This window comes from Ovis aries, chromosome 23 (assembly GCF_016772045.2).
Source record: "Ovis aries strain OAR_USU_Benz2616 breed Rambouillet chromosome 23, ARS-UI_Ramb_v3.0, whole genome shotgun sequence".
NCBI lineage: Eukaryota > Metazoa > Chordata > Mammalia > Artiodactyla > Bovidae > Ovis > Ovis aries.
Genome location: NC_056076.1, coordinates 39469016 through 39492311, shown reverse-complemented (window position 1 = coordinate 39492311; position 23296 = coordinate 39469016). Strand labels below are relative to the sequence as shown.

The 23296-nt window shown below is 44.9% G+C and overlaps 1 protein-coding gene and 1 long non-coding RNA gene across 40 annotated transcripts in view; one reads left to right on the top strand and one right to left on the bottom strand.

Moving 5' to 3' along the window:
* The window catches only part of EPB41L3 (erythrocyte membrane protein band 4.1 like 3), a 227463-nt gene that overhangs the window by 76031 nt on the left and 128136 nt on the right, over positions 1-23296 (top strand). Inside the window, exon 1 of one of the 38 annotated variants that reach the window (XM_060405435.1) lies at positions 12099-12452. The exons of the other annotated variants lie outside the window; for them this stretch is intronic. The gene's annotated coding sequence lies outside the window, so the exon portion shown is untranslated. Of the gene's footprint in view, positions 1-12098; positions 12453-23296 lie in introns of those variants that run through there. 38 annotated transcript variants of the gene reach the window in all.
* On the bottom strand, positions 10231-13492 carry LOC105604471 (uncharacterized). Of its 2 annotated transcripts, none has more exons than XR_003586709.3 (3): positions 13180-13492; positions 11138-11244; positions 10231-10457 (listed from the first exon to the last, which is right to left on the bottom strand). It is a non-coding gene; the product is annotated as an uncharacterized LOC105604471 (long non-coding RNA). The 2 variants fall into 2 exon arrangements; XR_003586708.3 differs by having other exon boundaries at positions 13433-13492.

Sequence of the window (23296 nt, the reverse complement as noted above, 5' to 3'; positions counted from 1 at the left end):
GTAGAATGCAAAGGACATAGTAATAGAGTGGGTAGAGGAGCTGATGGGGGGTGAGGTGCCAGGAAGACCCAGGGTTTCTAAGAAGCATGGCTGGGGATGGTGGCATCATTCACTAAGCCCTCTAGTGCCTGGTGCTAGGAGTTATTTCAGAGTTTCTTAGGGTTAATGTACCATGCTACTCATATTGGAAAGTACAACTATGAGAAAAATATACCCAGTTTGCTCACAGGGCTTGCAATCTAATGATGTGGGGCACAGGGAGTAATGAAGATACTCTGTCTCCTAAGGTTTGTTTAAAGTATGGCTGTGGCATAAACTTGGCAATGTAATACACAAGGACACTTCTTTCAGAGTGGGTGGGAGGCCACAGACCTTTGTTGCCCTGGTGATGGAAGAGGCTGGGGATTAGAAGACATTCTTGGCAGGTGAAGCATTGATCTGGTGACCTTTGAACAGGCACCATGAATCACTGAATAAAACCAAAATGCAGACCACATGGAAAAACACAGTACAGGCTTCAAGCTTGGAATTACAGAATGTGAGACTCATCTTTCATGGGTATGCCAAGTGCAATCAAAAGAAGTGAGCCATTTATCGGGAGCAAGTGGGATGAGAGTGATTTGTGAAGATGGAGGGGGGTTTGTAACTTCTTATCCTCCAGAAGCCTCTTAAAAGTATTCACTGACTGATCATGGTGACATCTTTATAAATATCACCATGGCAACCATGGATGTGAGAAGCAGTTCTAGCCTGGACACTTCTGCTCCAGCTGATGCGACAACACCCACTGCGGTGGTCATCCCCATTGTTTGTGCAGATGAGCAAGGAGGGTCCCACCTGGATCCTGTGACATTTTCTTTTGTCCTGAGAAGACAAAGTGCTCATTAAATCCTCCCTGATGTTAAGTGGCATTTGGGGTGGTGGCTACACCATTCTTGACTTTCATCACTGAGGATGTGGTAAGAGGTGCACCCTGCTGATGTCATCCGTGTTGGTTCAGGGTGAGGATGGGGAGCCTTTCAGGGTGGTTAGGAGACTCTGCCCAGATCAGTTCCACCACTGGATCTGGAGGAAGTATGTTGCTTGTAACTCTGCGCACGTTTCCACCATACGTCCGTTCCTTCTCATATTTGGTTTCATCCTTCTGAATCTTTCTGGTGTTCAACCCCAATCCCAGGCAACCTAACTCTGCCGTTCTGTACTTCCTGCCCTTCTGATCACTCTTCTCCTCAGAGTCCCTTCTTTTATAATCCCTGCTCCTTTCTTCATTCTTTCGTTCAACAAATACAAATTGAGAGCCTTCCCTCTGCCAGGCACTGTTCTCTGTGACCGGGACACCCAGGGAATAAGATCCCAGAACGCTTGCCTTTGTGGGACTCACATTGAGAACGTAATCAGTAAGGAAATATTGGGTGTGACAGATGCAGGATGCAGGGTGGGAGTGTTGGGTCAGTTTATAATCAAGTCTGCCGTTTACAATCAGGCTCTTTGAGGACACGGCATGTGATCAGATTTGAAGAAGATGGGGTGTCAGCATATCAGAGAGAGGAACTGAGCGTGGGCTGTGCCTGGCTTGTTTGAGGATCTGCAAGGAGCCAAAGTGAGAGAGACAGGATATGTGGTTGGCAGAAGAGGCCAGAACAGTGAGGGCAGAGGATACAGGTCTAGAGGTCTTTGGGGGCTTTGAACACGAGTGACATGATCTGGCTTGTTTCACCAGGATCACAGTGTCTTCCATTTGGACAATGACAACAGAAATCTCAGAAAGCCAGAAGAGAGAAATATGATGACACTGTTACAGGAACCCAGAGAGGGATGGTGATGGTTTGCCCCAGAGTGCTAGCAGTAGGTGTGATGAGAAGAAAGAAAGAATGTGAAGTCACTCAGTCATGTCCGACTATTTGCAACCCCATGGACTGTACCCTGCCAGGCTTCTCTGTTCATGGGATTTCCCAGGCAAGAATACTTGAGTGGGGTTGCCATTTCCTTCTCCAGGGGATCTTCCCAACCCAGGGATCAAACCCTGGTCTCTCGCACTGCAGCAGACTCTGTACTGTTTGAGCCACCAGGGAAGCTGGTGTGATGGAGAGTGGTGGTGTTCTGGTTATATTGAAGGTAGCACCACTAGAATTCACTCACGGAGCAGAACTTTCCCCTTTGGCCTTTTTCCCAAGGTTGATATAGAATACTCTTCTTAAAATAAAAAAAAAAAGAATACTTTTCTTAGTAAAATAGATCCATCTCGAAAGAAGAAAGTGAAGTCGCTTGGTTGTGTCCAACTCTTTGCAACCCCATGGACTGTAGCCTGCCAAACACCTCTGTTCATGAGATTTTCCAGGCAAAAATACTGGAGTGGGTTGCCATTTTCTTCTCCAGGGGATCTTCCCGACCCAGGGATCAAACCCGGGTCTCCCACACTGCAGGCTGACTCTTAACCATCTGAGTGACCAGGGAAGCTGGAATACATGGATCCCACGTGGGGAACAACTTTTTAAATTTGTTAATGAAATTGCACTGAACTGATGGAATTCTTTAGGAACAACTGGGCACTGTGGTTAAGAGCACAGGCTCCAAAATAAAATTACCAGGTAGCGGAAATGGCCTTCATAGCTAATTCAGTGTCTTCTCATTATAGTACATATTGTAGTTACTGTTTTTGAAAGTCAAAAAACACAGAGAATGCCAGTTTCATGAGATTTAACTAAATATGTGTGTGCGTGTATGTATATGTGACTGTAGAGTTGGAAGCCTTTGGGGTCTAGCTTGGGAGTCAGACCATCCAAGTTTATATTCTGGTTCTACTGGTCTGGTTATGTGACCTTGGACACATTGTTGAACTAGTTTCTGCCTCATTTCCCCCTTCTGTCAAATAGGGACAATCATAGGATCTATCTCATGATGGCGAAACAAGGTAGTCTCATAGACTAGCTCGTAAAACAGTTGCTTGTACAAGGCAAAGGCTCCATAAATTTTGGCTCTTAGTAAAAAATCATGATCACTGAGCTGGGCACATGTTGTAGAATCCCAATGTGTGAACACCCCTGGGGGAAATCACTAGCTTCAAATCATAAAACATTGATTATATTTATTTAGACACAACTCCCTACTAGACACCTCTGATCACATACTGGAATCTTCTATCATCCACCATCCAAGATACTCATGAGTGTACAAGTATATTTTCTCTACTTTATGCAGGAACTTGGAATAAAACCATGAATGATATTTTTTCCTTTGGGGTGTTTGAAGAGTTGTTGAAATTCTAGTCATGATATTTAGTGTTATGAGCTCTTTATGCCTGTTGTTAAATATGCCAGCATTTTATTGACACATTACTGTGAAATGGGCAGCCAGCTACAGTAATAAGTTTCCCCTAAAGAGTGCGAGTATCAACAAATCTAATGGCAGGCACTACCAAGGAAACTGAACATGTGTTCAAAAAACAACTAGCTTCACAGAGGATAATAGGTACATGCATGTTTGATCCAGTGACTTCTGAAGGTATAAATAGGTGGCTACTATTAATTTTGATTTTCATGGTATCCTTCTTTTGAGAAATTCCTTATATTGTTTAATTTTGTGCTTTGGTCTTCTCTTACTCTTTTTTCTCAACTCTGCCTATCCTTAAAAACCACTTAAGAAATGTTTAAAAATATTGATACCTGCTCGTCATTCCCCAGAGGTTCTTATCTCATTGGTTCGGGGGTGGATCTCAAGCATCAGTTATTTTTTAAGTATTTTTAAACTTTCATCATGAAATATTTCAAATGTACATAGTGTACAAATAATTATAATAAGGCCACATGTATCTCTCATGCCTCCATCATAATGAACTTCAGTTGCTATTTTTTAAAATCTCCCCTACCTGATTCTTCCAATGCACCACCATGGTTGAGAAACATTCTCTCTTCTAAAAAGACAGAAAATGGGAGAAATATTTCAATGGATATTGATATAAAGAGAAGCTGAAATTTGTTCAAGGTCACACAACAATTTTAAAACATCATTCCATACTCTGTTCATCAAGCCATAGTGGCACTCATGAACATGTATGTTGTATGGCAAGTGTGTGCCTGCTTGATTTTGTTAAAGAGTGGAATAGTTGGGAAACTTTCAGAAAAGAGCTTAGAAATATAATGGTTTCCCATTTATAATCCTTGTACCTTGACTCAGACCACATTGTGGCCATCCACTTAATGCAACTCAATTAAACATAACTCAGAGATAAAGGTCTGATGAGCAAGGGTGGGACAAGTGGATTAGAGCTGATGGATCAGAGAGGTCAGGTAGGAAGGGAAACAGTGGTGGAAATTGTCTTCAGATTCACACAGAAAAAGCAATGAACCAATCACAGATTAATCTCAACCTATAAAAGAGTTTTGTAGGCTATTCCATAGCATATACGTATATGTATAGTGGTGGTGCTTTAGTTACTAAATCGTGTCCAACTCTTGTGACCCCCATGGACTGTAGTCCGCCAGGTTCCTTTCCAGGCAAGAATACTAGAGTGGGTTGCCATTTCCTTCTCCAGGGGATCTTCCCAACCCAGGAATTAAACCCACAGTCTCTTACATCTCCTGGATTGTGGGCAGATTCTTTCCTGCTGAGTCAGCAGGAAAGCCTCGTGTGTGTGTGTGTGTGTGTGTGTGTGTGTGTGTGTGTGTGTGTCTGTGTCTGTGTCTGTGTCTGTGTGTCTGTGTGTCTGTGTCTGTGTCTGTGTATAAAACATGTATATGTAATATGTATACTGGATAGTTCAGTCAGTACATCTTAATGAAGTTAAGATTTGTATTGCTACCTCAACAGTGAAGAATTGTGGGCAAGCTCTAGTTCCTGCATGGCAAACACTTGGAAAACAGTTTGATCTCAGGGGTAAACAGGACTTTACATATGATCTCGCCAAACTGCCCATCTGTAAGAGGAATCTCTTCTGGGACATTACTGACAGATGTCATCTGGTATCCAGATGGAGACCTTTGACCCTGCCAGCTGGAGAGTCCACTGCTCATAAGCCAGCAGGTTCATATTAGGATTTATTATCTTTCATTGAGCTGAAATCTCACTTTTTAATATACCTTTAAAGAAAGAAAATACTTCTGATGTCCCTCATGTTGTCATATTTTTGTTACTTAAATATATATATATATGTAAAACTAGATTTAAATTTCTCATTCTGTAGGTCTCATGAACTATAAAACCAAAGTAACCTTACAACTTGATATGAAAAATATAAGACCCATAAATTAACAACATATTAATGGCTACCCACCCAGTATTCTTAGGGCTTCCCTAGTGGCTCAGATGATAAAGAATCTTCCCGCAATGCGGGTGACCTAGGGTCAATCCCTGGGTCTGGAGGATCCCCTGGACAAGGGAATGGCTACCCACTCCAGTATTCTTCCCTGGAGAATTCCATGGACTGGGAAGTCTGGTGGGCTACAGCCCGTGGGGTTGCAAAGTCAGGCACAACTGATTGACTAACACTAATGGGAATAATGATCTTGTTTTTCAGAAACAAAACCCCTCACTTTGTGCTAAAGGATAAAAAGATGTATGTCTAGTCAATTTGTTTGCTTCGCTAGCTTTCACTGATCAGCACAAGGGATACCTGTCTGCATATGTATGTTCTAGCAAAAGGTATGAATACTTTAAAGTTTCTATTTGCTGGATTTGGGAGTCAAATCTCAAACTTAACCCAAACTGCCAGCAATTAGTTCTCCATTTCCTGTTTTTAGGAGACATCCCTTGGCAACTTTGTCAGGATGTTTTGCCCACTTGGAAATTAAGGTCAGAGTTGTAGTGTTATTGCAGTCTTCAATAAATGGGCATCTAATCTAATTATTGCTGGAACTGGGTACAGAACAATCTTTCACTGTTATTTATTACTGTACTTACTGCGAATGAACTGCGGTTGCAAATTGACGCATACGACAGGATCCAAGCAATAACTCTTACGGCAAAATGTATGCTGACTATGATGGCAGAGCCTCCTTATAGTTCTGCTTATCTGTGTGGCTGAAGGAGGCTGTCTCTCGCTTATCTCTGTCCCACCTTCTATAAAACAGCTATGCAAATAATACATCAACCTTGTCTCCTGTGTCATTATTTCTGTACCCTGGTGTCCTGGACCAGTGGTCCTCAAAACCAAGTGTGACTTTGTGTCAGCTGGGGAGCTTGTTAAAAGTGCCTGCTCTCTGGTCCCCACCCCAGGGGTTCTGGTTTGCTTATCCTGGGGCTGGACCCAAGAGTCTTCCTTATTAACAAGCACTCCGAGGGATTCTGATATAAGTGGTGTGAGTGCTTATAAGCTTTCCAAGATTATGGTTGACACGGAAATAAGAAACTTAAACTCTGCATAAACCACCTGAATCTAGAAAGTCTGGTGTCCTCCTCAGATTTGCATCATCTGCAAACATGCCCTTCTTGGATGTTCTGACAAGTGCCTGATAAACATCTTGAACAGGAGAGAGTCAACAGCGGAGTCTTTAAAGATGGCTTTGACCTATTAAGCACCAGATTTATTTCAAGGGACACAGATATTCTAATGATGTTTTCACTGATGCCCAGAACATTCTGGAAGCTGTGGACTATTTTCAGGTTGTTAAATATGCATGGACAAGGAGGCAATTGAAAATGGCAAATACAAGTCCTGGAAAACAGGAGTCAAATCAAGCAGCAAAGCTGACATTTTTCTTGGGAGTAGTTATAGGTGCATACTCCTTAACGTACAGAGTTAACTATGGCCTGTTTGCCTAAAGTGGGGAACATAAACCTGCAGAGTCAACAAGCTAATAAACCAGACATCCGAATGTGTCATATTACCACTTTTTTTTCTTCCTCAGTTCATTCTTGTTAATTCTGGTTAGGATGAAATAGACTAGCTGGCTAGGATTACTTACAACTTTACAGGAGACTAAGGGGTTTGCTGGCATTTATTTCATGTCTTTTGGGGTGAAGTGGTTAAAATGTTATGTGTCTTGGCATAACCCAACAGTGATCATCTATTGGGGTATCAATATGGTCTCAGTGAATTACAGATCGCCAACTTCCATTATTTATATTTTGCCATTATAAACAAAATGCCCAAAGATAAGATATTCTTAATGGATTTTTATTTTTACTTAAAGGAAAGAGAATAGTTATTGAGCATTTAAACTTTATAAAGGGAAGGGGGGTTCAGGATGGGGAACACGTGTATACCTGTGGCAGACTCATGTTGATGTATGCAAAACCAATACAATATTGTAAAGTCATTAACCTCCAATTAAAATAAATAAATTTATATTAAAAAAATAAACTTTATAAAGAACTGAGGATTAGACTAACCCTTAAAATTTTATCATTAGAAATTATGCTGTTTATTTACAAGTGCTGAGATTACTTTCTAAAGTTTACTACAAATGGAAAGTAAAAAATTATTTAATAAGGGTATATTTTAATACAATGAAACTTACATGATATGTATTAGCCATGTCTTTTTGACTAATATTTTTCCAAGAGTACAAAGATAGAAAGGAGGAAAATATGGAATTTTGATGAATAGGAATGATTTTTAAGAATGATGTGCTAGCAGCCTATTATACAGAGTGAAATAAGTTTGAAAGAGAAGAACAAATATCATATACTAACGCATATATATGGAATCTAGAAAGATGGTACTGATGAACCTATTGGCAGGGGAGCAATGGAGACAAAGATATAGAAAACAGATTTGTGGACACAGGGTGGGAAGTAGATGGTGGGACAAATGGAGAGAGGAGCATGGAAACATAAATACTACTGTATGTAAAACAGATAGGGGGAATTTGCTGTATGATGCAGGGAGCTCAAACTGGTGCTCTGTGACAGCCTAGAGGGATAGGATGGGATGGGAGGTGGGAGGGAGGTTCAAATGGGAGGGGACATATGTATATCTATGGCTGATTCATGTTGATGTATGTCAGAAACCAACACAATATTGTAAAATAATTATCCTCCCATTAGAAATAAATAAAAATGTTTTTAAAAATAGCTGAATAAAGGAGAGGAAAGAGAATAAGTCTTCAACATTAAAAAAAAAAAATGATGTGCTAGCAGGTCTAAACTTGCTCCCTCTCATATGTACATATCTTTACATAGTTTGCGCTGCATTTGTACTTGCGTTTTAAAATTTCGTTCTGCATCTGTGCTCTGCATGTACACAGACCCCTGAAATGATGTATACAAACTCAGAATGAAGCATCTGGAAGCCTTGATAAGCTGTTAACTTGACACTATTCTTAGAACCCAGAAACTCTCAAATGAATTTTCATTTCAGAAGAAGAAGCTTGTTGCTTCTGAATTATGCATTCATCCCTGGATTTCCCTTATTTATGGTCCCTGGTAATGCCATGGCTGAAGACTTTGTGTCCTCTTTTCAAGGACTTGATATGCAATTCAGGTGCCTGAGATTATCATGAGCATAAAATAAGCCTCAGCTAGTTACTGCGAGGGTTGTTAGCATTTTACTAGGACAACTGATGATGAGGAACAGTCAGCCTAAAGGACTGAAGGGCATGGAGTTATTTTTAAATACCACATGCTTTCATGAAAGGTGGTCAGAGATCATGGACAGGGGTGCACGCCTGTTACAGCGGCCGCATCTGCCAGGTTTGGTGAAGCTTCAGTCAGTGTTCTCCCAGTCCTCCTGCTGGAGGGCAACGTCCTGGTGGGTTCACTAGACAGACTCTCCATCATCTCTTCCTGGAGCCTTGTTGATGAGGCTGTCATACAGCTGGTAAATGCTGCCTTTGCCTTGGCCATCAGGCTGGAGTTATCATCGCTCATCAGGTAGCATGGTACCCGTGCGTACCACGGAGTCAGCATGCTGTTGATGCTCGTGGATGGATGGGGGCTCGTGGGGAATCCTGTCTCTACAGTTTGGGATGAAGTCACACACATACTTTGCCTAAAGTGAGCTGTGTCCCTTTCCTCTGGACCGTGGCTAGAATTCTGGATAGCTTGCTGGCCTTTAGTGATGTATCTTCCCTGCGTGCATGCATGCTCAGTCACTCCGTTCTGTCCAATTCTTTGTGACCTATGACTGTAGCCTTCCAGGTTCCTCTGTCTATGGGATTCCCCAGGCAAGAATACTGCAGTGAGTTGTCATTTCCTTCTCCAGGAGATCTTCCTGACCCAGGGATCAAATCATGTCTCCTGCATTGCAGGTGGATTCTTTACCCACTGAGCCACCTGGAAAGCCTGTATCTTCCCTACAAGAGAGCAATCTCAGGAAGCCCATTGTAGGGTAAGCCTCTCTCTTAGTGGGAGAGACCAGAAGGAACTAAGACCTGGGCTGGAGTCATGGCATGGGGTCATTCTTGCCCCACGTTTCATGGATTATTTCAGCATTTCCTGAATGAACACAGAAAATCTGGAATCTGAATTCTCATGCCAAATCTGCATTCACTCTGGGACTGTATGAAAGGCATTTCTTTGACCCAAGAACTACTTTTCTGTAACCCATTGAAGCAGCACCATGAGGGGTCTTACACAGACAAGAATATCAAATTCTCTGGGGTAGAGTGGCTTTATTTTTGATAGCTGGAGGGATGTAGAGTGTTCATTAGTGTTTTATGAATAGCATCACCTTACCTTCTTTTTGCTTTCCCCTTCTCTTTTCCAGGTGGAAGAGCTCCTTATTTTATTTCCGAAAGAGAGTTATAATTCCTAAGTGTAATCTTTACATTATTGTTTTTACTCAGCAGGTGTTAATATCTGATGGCTCAGTGGTAAAGACCATGCAGGAGACATGGGTTTGATCTCTGGGTTGGGAAATGGCAACCCACTCTAGTATTCTTGCCTGGACAGAGGAGCCTGGTGGGCTATAGTCCATGGGGTCACAAAAGAGTCAGATACTAAACAACATTAATATGTGATAGCGTCTTTTTATTTTGTGGAACCCTATTGGCCACCTCATGCGAAGAGTTGACTCATTGGAAAAGACTCTGATGCTGGGAGGGATTGGGAGCAGGAGGAGAAGGGGACAACAGAGGATGAGATGGCTGGATGGCATCACTGACTCGATGGACGTGAATCTGAGTGAACTCCGGGAGTTGGTGATGGACAGGGAGGCCTGGCGTGCTGCGATTCATGGGGTCGCAAAGAGTCGAACACGACTAAGCGACTGAACTGAAGTGCTTTTGAAACATAAGCATTTTGGAAATAGTCCTTTATTTGTGAGGAAAAAGAACCGTCCAAGTGACAACTTAGTTCTTTATTCCATGTCCATTTATTCATTTAGCAAAAGTGTTCACTGCTTGCTTGCAATGTACCCAGTGAGGCACTGTGGGGAGACAGATGACTAGCAGCGGCTTTGGCATGATATTCACAAGGTAGAAAGAAGAGTGTTTATTACAGAGATACAAGCAAGTACTGATGAGCTAGCTCTGTGATGCTCCTGAATTTTTGTTTGGCCTTTCTTTTTCTCCACATGTGTCCTAGGAAAAACAAAGAAGAATACCATAGAGCCTTGGTCAAGCCCAAACAGTTTCATAATAATCGCTTCCCAGGTTAACTATTAAACTAGGAAGCAGTATGGTTTTTACTCCAAATTTTGAATTCATGCAGTATTAGGAAGAATAGTTAGGTACTTCTAACTTTTAAAACTAATGTTTAGTATTTGAACATTTTCTCCCAAGAAAATAGACCTTCATACACTATTGCTGATTTTTTCCATCACTAGAAAGACCCAAGATTCATCAGTCAGGGAGAAAGCGGTTCACTTTCAATTAAAAAAAAAAAAGCAAAAATACTGCAATAAAATGAATGAAAATATGAAACCATCTGTATCTCCAGTGATAATGCCAATGCAGTGTATACTGTAAACAATACAATTTGTTCAAGTCCACTTTAAAGGAAAGTGGTTTAGTGTGCATATATAAAATAGGAAAAGAAATCCTTTCTTTATTCACAGATCTCATATGCAACACACACCGCTATATATGCACAGATGTTACATATATGTGTATATATATCTCTGAACACTCTTGTGGCCCCCATAGGAAATGAACACAGGTCATCACCAAACACAACCAGTGTTTGAACAGTTACCTTTGTCTGTCACTTAAAAGACAGTTCAGGTCTTTATCTCTGGTCCTTGGAACAATGCCATACTCACCTCCTGTCTGCCCATCCTTTCTAGTATTTGCAGTGTTATCAGAATATTTTTCCTGTGACATGACTCAAGTCACATTTTCTTCCTCAAAATTTCTCATAGCTGCAAACCTATAGAATGCAGGCCCATAAACACCACAGAAACACAGGAACCACAGTTTTCCAACTCTTGTCTCTAATACAGTCTGAAAAATGCCCCTCCCTTTTATTCTTTTCCATCAGGTTTATTACAGGACATTGAATATGGTTCCCTGCACTGTAGAGCCCTCTCCCCTTTCTATTGCCATCTTCCCTGTCCTGGAAACACCGGGTCACGGACAGACCCGGTTTCGAAGCTCTGCCGCAGCCATTTAACTGTGCACCACGTATCTGGCACTCGATAGTAAACGCAGTACTTGTGTTAATCCATTTTTTCCCTCCCTGAATGAGTCGGTGAGCTCCCAGAAAGGTGACTAGAAGTATTTGGAGAAGCCCTTTAACATTTTAATAAATGTGCCTTGGTTACTTGGCTAGGGCTGTGATATTGCGAGACAAATACAATAATTTCTTTTGCCTGCAAACCACTACCCTCCCCCCGCCCCAACCCCGCGCCATTTCAGTGGGAAGCGTTATCAATTATGACTTCCCATTAGGCCGGGAAGACCACCTGTAACTGCAGCTTTAGGTTGGGGATGGGGAGACGGTGGGGAGCAAGAGGCTGCCTGAAAAACAGGAAACCTCCCTCAACCTCTAATTCAGATCTTCTCCATTAACTTAGTCTTTCTGGGACACCTACCCGATGCAAAACGCCGCCAATTTGATTTTTTTTTTTTTTCCTTTCAAAAAGGGGGGGGGGGGGGGGGAACCTGCAGTCCCCAAGCCAGTAAATAACTCACCTGAAGGTCAGGTACGCCCTCCCCCCACTCTCCCGGGGGTGTCTGGGAGGGGTGGGGGTGGGGGGGCGGATAGAGAGCCCGGCAGTGATCGCAGTAGAAACGCGGAGGCTCAGGCGATTGGCAGCGGTCTGGGAGGCGTCCTCCCCAGCCCGACCCTGCGCCGGGATGGAGAAGGCGGAGGCGGCGGCACTACGGCCCTGAAGTCCCCAGCGCCCCCTCCCCCGCGGCCGAGCCGGGCCGGGCGCGTCCCTGGGCGTGTGCCCCGCCGCAGCCCGCGGAGCCTCCCGAGTCCCCTGCCAGGGGGGTGGGGAGCGCGGCGAGCGCCCGAGTCTGCGGCTGCCTCCCCACGCCCGAGCCTCCGCGCCGCGCCGCGCCGAGGACGCGCGCCCCAGCCGGTCCCCCCGCCGCCGCCGCCGCGCGCCCGGGCCCCCCGGCCCAGCCCAGGTAACTTTTCTGCCTGCGGGGCTGCGGGGTCCAAGGGAGGTGCAGGGTCGCCGGGGGCGCAGGGCTGGCCGGAGGCCGGGGGCAGGCGCGTGGCTGCAGCGCCGCTCAGCCGCGCGAATCGCGGGAGCCGGGCACCCTCCCCGCCCGGCCCGCCGGGACCCCCGCGGGGACCCCCTCCCAATAGCCTGGCCGAGCCGGGGCGCCGCGCCGGGGGACGTGCCCACTTCGCCCGCCCTGCGCTGCAGCATCGCGGGGCGGGCGCGCGGCCCGAGCCCTGGCCTCCGGCCCGGGGGGCCTCCCCCGGAGCCCCGGCCGAGAGGGGCGGCTGGCCCCTGCTCCGTCAGTTTCCGAGCCCTCCCCCCGTCCCGGGCGCCATGTTTTGAGTTACCCCTCGGGGTGGGGTGGGGGCGGGGGCGACACTGCGGCGCCGCCCGGGGCGCGGGGAACGCTGCGCGCGGCGGCGGAGGGTCTGCGCGGGGCTCGGCAGGCGCGGGGCCGGTAAGGTGCGCTCGCACAAAAGCATCTGCGCTCCAAGCGGCCGCCGCTTTTATGTAACTTGTCCGCTTCGCCGAAGTGGGGCGGGCGGCGGCCCCCGGACGGCGGCGGAGGCTGCAGCGGGGTGGCCGGGGAGGGGGAGGAGGCAGCGTCCTCCTAACGGGGTGCGCAGTTGGGGTAGGGGGTGCTCGGGCACCTGCGGGGCCGGGGACCCGGGGGCGGCGCAGCTCACCTGGCGTCCGTGAGGCTGCGCTGCCCCGGGAGGCGTGTGCGCGGGCGGCGCTGCGGCGGCTGGGGGCGGGGAGGCCGGGGCGCGGGGCTCGGGACCCCGGCAGTCGGGGTCTCCGCCAGTTCCAGGCGAGTGTTTCCCGGCTCCTGCCGCGGGGCCCCCCGCCGTCTGGGGTCTCCCCTCTTCTCTCGCCCTCCTTCCCCTCCTCCCCCCCCCCCCAAGTTCACGGCTTCTGCAATGCGGTGGGTGTGGTTACCTATTCTATTGCCCCTGTGGTCCTTCGCCGCGGGAGCCGTCTCTCCTCGGTTTCCAGATTGCCGGATCCCAAGTTGTCTAGGGTTTTTTTCTCCTTCAGTCCCAGCCCAGGGTTAAAGTTGAGATGGTTGCAGAACACATAGAAAGATAAAGAGAACATGTGTTGTTAATTACGCCTGGAGGCCGGCCTGAGAAATCCTGAGAGGGCCAGGCAGCCCTGTCACGCGTCGCTTGCATTTCGGGTTTAACTTGGTGTTTCAGCTTTTTTTTTTTTTTTTTAACCTCAGTTTGGCGGAATTGTTTTTGCAGATATCCCGCTCGTCCTTTTTTTTGGGGGGGGGGGTCCTTTTTAGGGTCTCTGGGGCGGCCAGGTGTGCGTTGGAGTTTATCCTGGTAGCAATAACTTTCCTAGTAGAAGAGCCATCAGATCAGACCAAGCACTAAAAACAATCTTTTTGAATTTTACACTGATTTTTAATGTCTCAAACAAAAATGGTAAACCTCCATTTATCATCTGGGAACCCTAGACGCAGTAATTATACAGCAAATTGAGCAGAAAAGCCCTATTAAGGAAAAAGCGCATCGAGTTTGAGTAAACTCTGGGGAATGGGAGGTGATTCGTATCTTGGATCAAACAGCTTTTTTTTTTTAATGCACGTTAATTTTGGTATCAGACTTTGAAAACTTTAGTTGGAGTAACAAAGTCATTTCGAGAGGAAATAAATTCCATATTGAGAAGCCTGACTTTAATTTGTTAATTTCAGAAGGCATTGATGAAAATAAAATAGCTGAATACTAAATAGTCTCATTTGCATTATGATTTTCTAGTGGTTTAGAAAAGCAACATACCAGATGCACCAGTTACTGCAGTTTATCGAGCTAATACACTTTAGGCAAATAATTTTGGCAGCGCAGAATGTGTTTTCTGAATGATTTCTCAGTAGGAAAGAGTGGCCGCTTTATTTAATGTGTAAACCCCTTGGAGCTGAAGGATTGAGAAGATGGAGGTCAAAGGTCAGTATCTCAGTGAGCTGTTTACATTTCATTTTTAAGTCATTTCTTCTGTACCAGTGCTATTTAGGTTAAAAGCAGGTTTTGTCAATTCTTGTACAGTGCTTGGACTTGGGCCAACTTTGAATTGTGTTGAAATAGGAGACCTGGGATTTTTTTTTTTTTTTAACTTGATCAGAAGCTCTCTTGTCCATACATTGGTCTTGAAACATTGGTCAAATGCATTAATGGGCTGCCGAAGGAGAAGGGAGGCAACTGTTCATGGACCAAGAGATGTTATGATGTCAGTATTTTGTGAATCCTTCCTTGATTTACAGTTTGTTGGATTATTATGGCAGGAACATACTTTCCAGGGTATTTAAGTTAGTGATTTTTTGGAAAAAAAAAAAAAAGTCTTAAAATTCACAAAATAGAATTCATGTCCTTTCCAGTAAAATAGAACTCCAAGAGTGAGCTGAAAAATAAAGACATGTTTCTTTTCCTTGAGAATTTGACTCTCATGGAGAGAGATTACTTAAGTCCTGGAGTTCCTTGGTCATCTTTCCTCCCCAGCCTCTTCTAAGGATCCAGCCATTGTTTTCCTGTGAATGTCAGCTTTATTGTGAAATAGAGACTTACTATGGAAAACCATGACTCAGGTTTATCTCTGGCACCGCTTCCTTTAGAGAGATCTCTGATGGTATCACTGCAGCATCTTTCTTTCGAAAGGCTACACAGCTGCTAGCTTGTTGAGAATTCAGCAGGCACTCCTGGAGAGCTCTGCTCTCATTTGATTCCTCTTGGCTGCAGAGAATTGTGTGCTCAGAAGCAGGGACTGGAGCCGTGAAGTCACTGCCCTGCCCTGTCTGGTGTTGTGACATCACTATGGCTCAAAGGAAACAAGGGTGGGGCAGGCAACACCAGACGGTCTGAAGCATCTGCCGGCGTTAACTTTGCCTGATCCATGAATGAGGCTCTCCTTTCTCAACTTGAACTGCACCATAAGGTATCGTTTGAAGCATGAGATATGGATGCCAGCCTGCATGGGAAAGTGTGTTTCAGAGATTAAGAAAGCAGAGCGTTTGTGTGTGTATGTGTGTGTGTGTGCAGTAGTAGAAATGATTGACTCTTCCTCCTATTAAGGAAAATATTGTTAGTTTTTTAGGAGGGCCATTGAAAAATCATACTTAATTATCGGGTATCTATCAATGCAGAGAATAGAGCCAGTATATTTCTTACTCTTTTTGTACCTAAGTAGCATTCTTGCTAAATTCTTTGTGTAGGTGGTTAGTCTTGTCTTTCAAAAGTGTGTGGTGTGGTGTCTGTCGAGATACAATCTCTTTCTGGGTAGACAGTGTTCTATCTGATGTATTTTCCAGTGATGTGTTTGCAATTGGAAATTAGAAAAAAAAATGGGGAAAAGAAAGCAAGAGGTTTCACAAGTGTAGAAGATAACCTGCAGTGATTTGGGGTCATTGATTTCTGTGTAAGTTTTTGGTCTATGTGTAGACAATTTTATAATTTATCACTTTTGAATTCTCTGAACTGAGCATTCTAGTGCAGAGATGATCCCAGACAGGCCGCACCCGAATTTGTAATAAATCAGTTTCCTGTGGTGATTCCTGACTTGAATGTGATGTGAGCATAAAGGAGACCCACAGAACAGCTGCAGCCTGGGGTCTTGCCACCTCTTCAGTAAGATGACTGACCTTTTCTCATGTGAGAATATTATGTACGTGGGACCTGTGAGCAGTTCTTATTTAACCGTGTCACTGTCCAGAACACATTGCCAATGCAAAAGGGAAGGAAACCCCCCCCCCCCAAAAAAGGAAGGATAGCCCAAATAGAGAAGTTGAAATTAAGTACCAGAACTGCAGCTCAGTTCGTTGAAATGTCTTTGGTGTTGCATTTTTAGACTTAACCATGATTGGCTAAATTGCACACTTCACAGTTGTAAGCTTCTATTAGCGCCAAACCCCTAATTCTTTGGTAATTTGCAGTACAGAGGAAAAAGCTGACAACTTAATTTTTAGATGGCTGACATTTTGATGCACTGTTCTTATAACCCTTCCTTACAGACTTGAAAAAAGAAAAGAAAAAGCAGAAAGGTTTGTATTTAATCTAGAGAACAGTTGGGATACTTCCTCTGCCTCATGCACTGTTTTTTTCTCTCCACTTAAACTGAATGAATGCCTGTTCTTTGAAGGGACTAATTTTCCTTTTGCTTGGAGTTTCATTCCCAGACCAGCACAGGTCTAAACTCGTAGGGTATTGAGTAAATATTTATGGAATTGGATTAAGAAGTGAGGCCACATGTGACTTATGCTTCACTATTAAAAAATAGTCGACAAGGCTTAAAAAGCATGGCCACTTCCTTAAAAATGAGAATGTTCAGACTCTTGTATGCAATTGTTTCTAACCACACAGTCCTCTTCCTAACGAGTTTGCTGCTCTGGCCACAGCTCAGATTAGGTAGGTTCTAGAGGTTTTGTCTGATCCAAGAAGAGAATACTGCAGGTACCGTGAGAAAAAAGGACGGCTTCTTTGAGAGAAGATGGGCAGGCAGCCTGCCTCCCTTTCTGCCATCTCTAATTGGTGTCATGGGGACATCAGTAGAGCAGATGTACTCAGAAGAAGGGGAGAAGGATCAGATGGAGGGAGACAAAAGCTGAATGAGGGCTGGGCCATGATATTGATCTTGATGTTGAACTAAGAAGAGAGAAACTATTTTCTCCTTAAAAATTTTTTATTTTAATGTTTTTATTGGAATATAATTGCCCTAAGATGTTGTGTTAGTTTCTGCTGTACAGTGAAAAGAATCAGCCATATGCATACACATCTCCTCCCTTTTGAGGGGATATATACATACATATATCCCCTCCCTTTTGAGTCTGCCTCCCACCCCACTCCCCCATCGCCACCCTTCTAGGTCATCACAGAGCCCTGAGCTGAGCTTCCTGAGCTTTATAACAGCTTTCCATTAGCCATCTATGTAGATCTCTCTTCTTTGGTCATTTTTTTATAAATGTTGTATTTACATTCTCCAGTAGTGACTTTCTCTGTGTTTTAGTCAAGCCCCACATTTCATCCTTTCTCTAAAACAAACCTTTTTTTTTTTTTTCCACATTTGCACATCTCTGAAATTGGGATATGTCTTACAGTTGCTCTCAGCCATATGGCAGAAAGAAAACTGGCAACTGAATTCATTGATAAAGACGAAGACATCAAAAATTGGAGATTGGGTGTCAGTTGATTGGAAGGAAATCTTGGAGACATAATGGAGCATGCATAAGAAATAGCGCATCACCCATGAAGAAACATAGGTGGTATTTACTGTGTAAAGGCATAGACCATGGTAACTGAATCAGCATGCAATTTGAGAAAGTTGGATTTTGACCTATAATAGAATTTTTTGAATACCTTGGCTAGTTTATTTTGTTTCTCTTTGTGCATGCAGAGAATATGTAATTAAGTGTAAAAGAGTTATCTAAATAACTAGAAAATTAAAATTCCAACATATGAGTCACCACTTAATTGGCAGAGTGCTACGTATTGTGTTATTTCTTAGAATTAACAGCGTCGTGAATTTTATCAAGTAGGGTTTGTCACTTGGCTACGCTAATTTAAAAAATACTCTATGATATTCAGTGCTTATTCACATGCCCCCTTCTATGTATTTGGTAACTGAGGTGCATCCCTTTGTAGGAAAAATCTATTGACCGGTCTTCATTTTCAAGTTTGGCTTTTCCATTTGGGTCCTTGGAAGATAGTTGGACTTTGACTAGTCATTGAGAAGGCATTCCAGATAGAACACTCTGAAAGTTAGGAGGCCTCAAGGTAACTGGAATGTAGTCTTTACCCTGCGGAGTAATAGGAGATGAGTCTCAGGAGAGTGTGTGGCCGTACGGCGAATATGAGACTAGACAACATTTTGCGCTTTGCTAGGTACTAGGGAGCCATTGAGAGTAGTGGAGTAGGAAAGACAGTGTTCATCTGGTGATCAGTGTAGGGTGTATTGGAAGAACATCACCTTTTGTTAAAAGAGTAATCCAAAAAATTTCAGAAATTGTATGTAATGCTGGTTCCTCTCAGCGATTGGTATTTTGGCAACTCACGACATATTTTTTGTGATCATATTTAGTCAAAGCTTAATTATTACTTTTGGACTGATTAGGGTGGAAAATGAAATGTTCAGAAGATGGAATGATTTTCATTCCTGTTTATCCTTCCAGTTAAAACCTTTCTGTTATTTCAGGTATTAAGAACAATGCATACTCCTGGTAAAATATTTTCTAATAATATTGAAAGACAAGCAGAAGAAACTGCACTGTCTAGAGGCTACTGTTAATAGTTGTGCTCAGTTGCTCAGTCGTGTGCTCCTCTTTGTGGCCTCATGAACTGTAGCCCGCCTGGCTCCTCTGTGCGTGAAGTTTTTCTGGCAAGAATACTGGAGTGGGTTGACATTTCCTTCTCCAGGAGATCTTCCTGACCCAGGGACTGAACCCTCTTCTCCTGTGTCTTCTGCACTGGCAGGCGGATTCTTTACCGCTGGCTCCACCTGGGAAGTGGCTAAAACAACAGCAATAACAGCATGTGTCTTGGAATCTGACAGCCCTGGGATGGGCTCCTCGGCTTGCTGGGTGGTCACTGTGTGACGCGGGTCAAGTCTCTTCACTTCTTGACTCTATTTGATCACTTACAAAATGGCCGTAATGTTTAGATCCCGAGGTTGCTGCTGCTGCTGCTAAGTCACTTCAGTCGTGTCTGACTCTGTGCGACCCCATAGACGGCGCGACCCCATAGACGGCAGCCCACCAGGCCCCCCCGTCTATGTAATTTTCATTTCAGTTCAGTTCAGTCACTCAGTCATGTCCGACCCTCAGCGACCCCATGGACTGCAGCCTTCCAGGCTCCTCCGTCCATGGGATTTGCCAGGCAAGAGTACTGGAGTGGGGTGCCATTGCCTTCTCCCGAGATCCCATGGTTATGAGGGTTAAACGATGCAGTACGTGCAAAGCACTGCACATAGTACCTGGTACATCACAAGTGTCTAGTTAACAGACAGAGACTCCTGTCGTTGTTTAGCTGATGAGTCATGTCCGACGCTTTGCAACCCAATGGACTGTAGCCCGCCAGGCTCCTCTGTCCACGGGATTTCCCAGGCAAGAATACTGAAGTGGGTTGCCATTTTCTTCTCCAGGGGATCTGCCCAACCCAGGGCTCAAACCTGAGTCTCCTGCACTGCAGGCGAATTCTTCACCACTGAGCCACCAGGGAAACCCTACTGGCTAGTGTCTTAATAAAGATAATACACTGGAAATAAATAGTCCTAATGATTGTGAGAATGCTTAGCGTGGAGGAAAGACCCTTGTCTGGGTTTCTCTATGGCTGATCCATCACTTACCACTTTTGTAGCCCTAGGAAATTAATATAAAATGTAAAAGGTTAAGGAAGTAGGATTAAGGGTTAGTTTTCTTATCTGTTAAGTAGGGATGATAATCATGTAGTGTAGTGGTCTGGAGTATGAAATGAATGTCTAATTGAAAATATGTGGCTCTTTAATACATCTTCAGTTGAGGTTAGTTTTCTCTCCTTATGATGAAGAATAGAAAAATGGAGTGAAGTCAGTGAAGCAGAGATGCTTCTATGAGAAAATGTGATCTGCTAATCAAAATCAGGCTGAGTACTTTGGGTCTTAGAGATATTTTCAAGATATTATGAGTTTCTTAACTTTCATATGGGGGCAACAAAAGAAGGCATCAATTTAATAGGATCTGAAAATGAATTCATTGACTCAGCAGACATGAATTTGAGCAAATTCGGGGAGATAGTGAAGGACAGAGGAGCCTGGTGGGCTACAGTCCATGGGGTTGCAAAGAGCTGGATACAACTGAGTGACTCAACAACAAAAGCAACAGCAAAGAAAAATGAACTCAAGAGGGAGCTTCCAGGGGGCTTCCCTGGTGACCCAGTGGCTAAGATTCGGCGTTCCCAGTGTAGGGGCTCGGGTTTGATCCCTACTCAGGGAACTAGATGCCACATGCCGCAACTGAGAGTTTGCATGCTGCAGCTAAAGCTCCTGTATGCTGCAGTTAAGACCTGGCACAGCCAAATTTAAAAAAAAAAAAAAAAAGAGGGAGCTTCCAGTCCTTGGACCTACAGTTGTGATGCAGCCTAAGGGTCTTCAGAAACTTGTCTGACCCTATGGCCCAGTCTCAGTAGAGACCCAGCAGGTCGCCACCCCCATCAGAGAGCCTTTCAGTTCTCACTGTGCCTTCTGCACATGCCTTCAGACAGCCTCTTGGAGTCACCTCTGCTCTCCTGGAGGCTGTATTTCAAGCTGGGGGACCAGCAATACACAAAGAGGATTTCAGATTGGGATGAAAGTTCTGAAGTAGAACCAGGTCACAGTGTTGATGGGTGTAGAGACCTGCTTCAGATACTGTCACTTGGAGATGGTTAACATTTAGTTAAGTCCTTCCTTCTTGTTTGCACCCTTCCTCTGCAAGTGAGACATCAACCCTTAGGTAGTGATCGGTGCCAGGCAAGAATCACATCTTCCATCAGCTGCGTGTCTTTGGGCCTCGTATAGCACCTGGCTGTGGTCCCATGCAGGCTCCTCTGTCCATGATTTTCTCCAGGCAAGAACAGTGGAGTGGGTTGCCATTCCCTTCTCCAGAGGATCTTCCCAACCCAGGTATTGAGCTCAGGTCTCCTACATTGCAGGCAGACTGTTAACCATCTGAGCCACCAGGAAAGACTAGCTACTGAACACATAGATTTTATACTCACCAAGCCCTCTTTCTTGTACCGTACCTTTCTTGTGATATGATTTTTACCGAGATCATGTATTCTTTTCTTTCTCTTAAGTTTGATTTCTTGAACCTTCCCACTCAGTGTGGGCTTAACCATGCATGAAACTAATGGAGCCTATACTTAAGTTTAAATTCAAACTGTATCATCTTATTCTTAGAGAAGGTTTCCCAAATTTGTGTAAGTGTCAGCGTTTATGAAACCTACACCTGCCTCTGATCTCAATCTGTATTAAATCCCCCCTTTTCTGAATTCTTATTGCAACTGTGGTTCACCCGAACCCAGAACTTTACTGTGTCCCAGTTCATCAGTTCATCTTCTCGTGCGTGCACACGAAAGGTGTCCAAAGACTTGGATTTGTGATTTGACTAAAAAGCTTCTGGACCTCTCAGAGATGTAAATTCTCATGTAGGAGAGTAGAACAACCCTTCCTTGCTGTGGAATCACCCTCATGTTGTTCAGTCGCTCAGTTGTGTTTGATTCCTTGCAACCCCATGGACTGCAGCATGCCAGGCTTCCCTGCCTGTCCTTCACTGTCTCCCGGAGTTTGCTTAAACTCATGTCCACTGAGTCAGTGATGCCATCCAACCATCTCATCCTCTGTTGCCTCCTTCTGCCTTCTATCTTACCCAGCATCAGGGTCTTTTCCAATGAGTCGGCTCTTTGCATCAGGTGGCCAAAGTGTTGGAGCTTCAGCTTCAGCATCAGTCCTTCCAATGAATATTCAGGGTTGATGTCCTTTGGGATTGACTTGATTGATCTCCTTGCAGTCCAAGGGACTCTCAAGAGTCTTCTCTAGCACCACGATTCGAAAGCATCAGTTCTTCAGTGCTCAGCCTTCTTTATGGTCCAGCTCTCACATGTGTACATGACTACTGGGAAAAGCATAGCTTAGACCAGGTGGATCTTTGTCAGCAAAGTAACGTCTCTGCTTTTGTCACCGTCATGAGCCAGTGGGGATTTTCCATTGATCCAGTCCAATTTTCAAGCTGTAAGATATAGAATATGATGATAATCAGTGGTGTTTTTTTTAGTGAGTTAGGGTAGCAGACTTTAGTTGAAGGAACATCTTGGATTTCTTCCGTGCTTTGCTCCCACCGTCCTGTGCCTTCATTCCTTCTCCTGATGATGAAATACATCCTGAGGACTTTGCATTAGCACTGTGCCAGTGTCAGCGACAGAGCAAAAAGGAAAATAAGCAACAGCCACTCGCTGGGCTCCCCCAGGGCACAGGGCTGTCACTGCCTGTGAAAGGGGCATCGGGCTCCAAGTTCTGCCCAAGAAGCTCACCACCCAGACTTGGGATGTGGTCCTGGCAGAAGGGAGTGAGGTCTAACCTGGACCTGGACAGTGGCCAAGAGTCAGCATGTGGCAGAGAAGAAGGGGAGGGTCTGGTAGGATCCAGAGTGGACTAGAGAGAGGCTGTTTGTGGGGTGACTGACCAGCAGGTACAGAGGCCAAGGGGGAAAGGATGCTTAGTCAGACATGGTACAGGACTAAGGGATGAGACTGGATCCAGGAAGAACACTGGGGAGGTGACGGTGTTGCAGAGGTCCATGGGGTCCTCAGGACATGCAGGGAGAGATGTCCGGTAGCCTTCACGCCAGAGCGGTCCAGCTTCTGGATCAAGATGGGGACTCATTAAAAAAGGATGCTATTAATGCCTTGGAAGCTGAGGCCCAGGAGAGGGTGAGTGAATAGGGTGGGCGGAGGAGGAGGGAGATAGGGGACAGACACACCTGGAAGCGTGTTTAGAAGGAGCAGTGCTCAGGGCTCCTGGGCACCCAGGAGCACCAAGGCAGTCTTGTGCCTGCGACAGCTTTGGTTCAGCTGCTGTGACATTGGTGCCTCCTCACGGGGACTCAGAGAGCAGGACTCATCTCCTCTGGGAGCACCTGGTGTTTCTACTTCCTGCTTTCCTCGGTTTGGAGGATGGAGCGAACTGCTGGAGGTAGAGGTCGGGGTGGGGGCAGCAGGAATTGGGGGAGCCCATGCCCCCAGGAATCTTTGCCACACACACGCCTGTATATGTGAGGTCCTGTTATCCACGGTGTTTTATTTA